The sequence below is a fragment of the Leptonychotes weddellii genome, chromosome 4 (assembly GCF_054177405.1).
Source record: "Leptonychotes weddellii isolate Sample4059 chromosome 4, ASM5417740v2, whole genome shotgun sequence".
Taxonomy (NCBI): Eukaryota; Metazoa; Chordata; class Mammalia; order Carnivora; family Phocidae; genus Leptonychotes; species Leptonychotes weddellii.
The window spans coordinates 94040938-94046300 of NC_138372.1; the positions used below are offsets into that span (position 1 = coordinate 94040938).

General features: G+C 42.9%; 1 non-coding gene across 1 annotated transcript; it reads left to right on the top strand.

The window, feature by feature from the left end:
• The first annotated feature begins 4895 nt into the window (after window positions 1-4895).
• Window positions 4896-4969, top strand: TRNAN-GUU (transfer RNA asparagine (anticodon GUU)). The gene has a single exon. It is a non-coding gene; the product is annotated as a tRNA-Asn (tRNA).
• The last annotated feature ends 394 nt before the right edge of the window (window positions 4970-5363 follow it).

Below are 5363 nucleotides of genomic sequence, written 5' to 3' on the forward strand. Positions count from 1 at the left end.
GCTCAGGTCATGATCCCAGGGTTCCTGGGATCGAGCCCCACGTTGGGCTCCCTGCTCAGCGGGAAGCCTGCTTCTCCCTCTCCCACTCCCCCTGCTTGTGTTCCCTCTCTCGCTGTGTCTCTCTCTGTCAAATAAATAAACAAAATCTTAAAAAAAAAAAAAAAGACAAGGCAACAAAATATGAGCCCATCAAAGAGCGATTGCAGCCTGGCTTTGAGGAGTGACCACTGTGCATGTACAGGACAGAAAGGATGGCTGTTCTTGTATTGGCCTTCTCCCTGACCACACAGACCCTTTGTTGCTCAATTTACTGTTGTATAAAAGCAGTGGCTTTCAAACATGTTGGATCATTTCACAGCAAGAGATATTCTGTGTATTATGTCTCAGCACATACACATATAAAACCATAAGTGTAACTGAAGTAAAAGTTTAATAAACTGCCATGTATTGCCTATTTTCAGTATATGCCATGCGTGTACTTTTTCTACTTTTTTAATAAATTTTTTATTCATATATAGATAATAAATACACCTATAATAAAATCTATAAATTATAGATAAAATTGAAGATACATATATCATCCATTCATCTATATAAACAGATATTGATAATATTTGTATTTTCTACTTAAATAATTGTTCATCAAAACTCATCAATGGTCTGTGACCACAGTTTTGAAAAACCAGAATTTACAATAAATCCTTCCACAGTAGGAGAAAGCTCTTATGAAAGTTCATTCTTCTCTTCCAAAGGTGCACCTGCTCCCTTGTCTGCATTCTCTCAGCGTCAATGCACATGGCATATGCAGAGTTAATGTATGCTTATTATTCTAAGTGTTTTGACATTTTCTTTTTGGTTCATTTGTATTTTTAGCTCCTTTTCCAACCTTTTTGACCTTTTATAATCTTTGCTTTTCAGTGACTATTAAGAAGCAGGTAATTGTGAACTATCATAAATTAGCATCCTGTAGTATATTAGCAAACTTATAAAAACATTTCAAAAATTTTTTTTTTAAAGATTTTATTTATTTATTTGACAGAGAGAGACACAGCGAGAGAGGGAACACAAGCAGGGGGAGTGGGAGAGGGAGAAGCAGGCTTCCTGCCAAGCAGGGAGCCCGATGCGGGGCTCGATCCCAGGACCCTGGGATCATGACCTGAGCCGAAGGCAGACGCTTAACGACTGAGCCACCCAGGCGCCCCAAAACATTTCAAAATTTTTGAGATATATTCTTTCTCATAATAATTTTTTGGTAAAAATTAAAAACCAAAGCTAGATAAACTATGTTTAGCATTTAATGTTTATCTTTTTTGGAAATGATTTAGATATTCAATGAATATCCATTAGTTTAACAGTACAAACTTTGATCTTATTCATATTTATTTAAATTATTTGTTTTCAACAATTATACTTGGATTAGACTTTAAAGAGTTAAACATCATTTTTCTTAAGTAGACTCTACACCCAGGGTGGAGCCCAATGTGTAGCTTGAATTCACCACCCTGAGATCAAGACCTGAGCTGAGATCAAGAGTTAGAAGCTTAACTGACTGAGCCACCCAGGTGCCCCAACTAATCATCATTTTAAGTTCCTTCTTTGGTTGACAAATTTTGTAACACAAAGATAACATGAGCTTATTTGATTAGTAAACCCAGGTAGAAGAAGTTGTTTATCTGCATTATATTTAATGCTGATAACTCTGAAGATATTCTTGTTTTTATTAAACCAACAAACTTGAATTAGCTTTTATCTATCAAAGATTATCCTAGATTATATGAACTTGAAAGACTTTTGGGTTAGACTTTATTCTATTTCTGAGAACTTTAGGAATACTTAATTTATAAGCACTTGATTTTCCTTAAGCCAATTAAGTAGAAGTGTTTTACAAATTAATTTTGGCAATACCATCCTAAGGTAGCAAAATACCATATGTATAACATACATATATACACACAAATACAGAGATCTTATAGTTTGTTTGTTTTTAAATTTTAGTTATGTCTCAGGTAGGAAGCTCAAAAGAATAGTTGGATCCAAATTATGTTTCTAGCAGACAGACTAATTTAAGGTTATCTGCTCACATGACCAAAGTCTTTTATTAAAATATTATTATTATTATTATTATTATTATTATTATTATTCGCATGCCGTGTAAGGAACTTTTTAGAGCTGTTTTGGACTTATTTTGTCCTTTGTATACTATTCAAGGAATGCATTCCATTGTCTCAGAGAAGTTTGGAATCTTCTTTTTTAAGGGTGCCCCAAAGGTTTCCTGGAATGGTCACTGCAATTTTAAATTATCTAACAGTTGTTGTAAAACACAGGGAATCACACGTTTTCCCACCTTTTGAAACAAAAGAGTACTCCTCAATAGTAAAAACCCTCCATGGCATAATGGGCATTTCTCTGGGCAGTCACCCACCTGATCCCTAAGAAAGGCAACGACCTCAACCAAAAGGAGGGAGGTCGGTACCTAAGAGGACTCACAGTGCAAGTGTAAGGCTCTCCATACACAATCCGTGGCACAGAAGTCTTCTATGGGTACCACACTGGATTCCAGGAGACACCGGCCCTGCTGTGCTGAAGTCACCTCAGGTCCTGCTTCTGACAGCAGGCATGTCAACCTAAAATTGTCAGGAGGCAATAATTAAGCAAGACTGTTTGAGATCAAAGAACTGCAATTTGACACACACACACACACACTTGAACAGCAACCTAAGTAGTTGCTTAGGGAGAACTTTCACCTTTTTCTCCCCCACTCCGTAGGCTCCACGAAGCGTGGAATGCAGAGTCCAGCGAGGGGCTTGAACTCACGACCTTCAGATCCTGGATCTGACACTTAACCCAACGAGCCACTGGAGCGCCCCTAGCTAGAGTTTTCCATTCGTGTTGATGGCAGAAAGCTAATCTTGACTGGCTATGATTGATTGCTAAGGCTATCACTAAGCAAAGTCTTTTCCTGTGGCAAGTTACAGGTTTTCGGGCTCAGTCCTTGTAATATTTGGGGTTTGGCGCAATTCAAAAGTTCCTGGTTCTACCCAGTGGAGACGTGCATAAAAGCCCATCTCCTTAATGGCTTCCTGGCTCCATTTTAAAACCCCTTCACGCAAGTGACCCCATTTCATTCCACCTTTCAGATTCGTAACTGCAAAGGAATTCTAAATTTTTGGACTAATATAAATTTTCCCTAACTTGATCTAGATACCAGTTACTTTTAGCAAAATTCACTGGGCTCTGCACTTAAGATTTGTGCACTTATGTTCAATCATTTACTGTTCGAAAAAAAATTGGGGCGGGGGAAATGTTATCAAGTTTAGATTTTATTTGTTAGATTTTATTTAAAGTATCCAGTTGGAGCGCGAACTCTCATTTCATCTCCTTTCTTTTTTGGTCTGAAAAGGCCCCAATGAATGTTTGAAATATCTCAACCAGAAAAATTGCTGTAGCCTCACCATTCATTTTTAGAAAGATATCAACACAAGGTGGCACCTCCCTCACCTCCTTCCAGACATGGGGCAGTCCAGCATTTCAAGATGACTGTGACTCAAACGTGCACCGTGCGGTTTCCCCTCTTCTCAGCGCAGAGCTCCGGAGTCACGGGAAACAGTGCTCTCGAGCCGCGGGCAAGTGGCGCAGATCCTGCAGCTTTGTAACCCTCGCCACAACCAAGACACGGCTTTGAGGCGGATTGGAACCGAGGTTGCTACAAGTACAACGCAGAGTACTAAACACTACGCAGTGACCGAGAGCCACGGGCCGGCTGGCAACCGCTGTGCTCTAAGTCGTTCTAACAGCCTTCGTAATATTTTGGTGCTGTTTTTTTTTTTTTTTTTTTTTTAGAGAGCTACAGGTCTACGCAGTCTTCGTTCTTTCGGGTTCTCTTTTTCCTTCCTTCCTCCTCATTCAGCTACGATAAAAGAACCATTCTGCTCTCTCCAGGATCGGGCCCTGACCGCTGCGCAGGCCGCCTAAGGAGGTCTTGTTGCCCCGGGACGTGCCTCCGCAGCTTCTCTGCGTCCTTGCGCCTCCCTTTCCTCCCGCTACCTTCAGGCGGCCTGCGCCCACGCCCGCCCCCACAGAGCGCCGGAGCACGCGTGCGGCGGAGCTGGGCGCGCCGAGCTCCACCGTGCGCACGGCCCGCCGTAGGCCTTTCCTGTTGCCCCGCTGGGGATGCTGCGCAATGAACTGTTAGAAGTTTGAGAAGTTTGAAAAAAGAAATTTCCATTTGAAAAGCTTTTCATTATTTCCATTCACGGGGTTCTTCAGTTCGTCAAGGCCCCAAAGCTAAAGACGACAAAGGAATTCAACAAGTCTCAGGAGAGCGTCTTGGTGCATGTGTGACCGACCCTGTTCTCGGCGACGAGACACAAGAGCGACCATCACCATGACCACTGCCTTCGTAGGGCTTCCCTGCTTGGCACAGGTAACCGAAGAAGGCAGCGGAAGCACCCCTCCAGCCACGAAGACATCCCTGCATGGTGGACAAATGCTCTCCTTCCGACCGCTTATATCCTTCCCACCCCCTCCAGCACGCACCTGCGTCCTGGGCAAGAGGAGAAGTGGCGACGAAGGGCGGTCTGGTGAAGGCGGGGAAACGGCAAGTGCCAAGTCAGGCGAGTCCACCGACTTGCAGCTTCCGGTGGAGCCCACTCGCCTCAGACCGCGGGGACGCTAGCATTTGAGGCGGTGGGGAGCAAATGGGGCGAGACCGTTGGGTTGCCCTTTTGTCTTCAGAATCGCTCAACGCAGGGCTTCACCTGATGAACACGCTGCGTCGACTCAGATCCTGGTTTCCGGTTTTCCAAGGTTTTGGAACTCCTGTTATCTAGCGGATGGCACGTCCAGGAGGTTAGCAGGTACTTACTACCTAAGGAGGTGGGGAAAGCGGGAAACGGGTCTCTGTGGCGCAATCGGTTAGCGCGTTCGGCTGTTAACCGAAAGGTTGGTGGTTCGAGCCCACCCAGGGACGTATGCCTGACTTAACTCAATTCGGCGTCTTTCCTTCTGTTTATCACGTGCAGATTTCTTCACTTAAAATCGAAGTTACTGGATTCTGGGTCCTATCACCTCACATCAGCTAACTCTTAAATAGCACCCACCCACCCCATCTCCCCACCCTCATTCTCTCAGAATATCAGCTGGCCTTTCATCTTTATAGCCCTAAACAGGAACTCAGACAGAAGAACCCAGCTTCTGGTGGGGTAAATTTTTTTATTCTGCCCTTAAAGATTGGATGAATAAGTTAAACTTTTGTGATTCAATTTTAGAAAAGTCTAAATTTGTTTGCATTCGTTGTTCAAAATTGCTTACTTTGGGAAGATTGTTCTTAAGGGTGCTTACTTTTTTTTAAATTAAGACTTTAT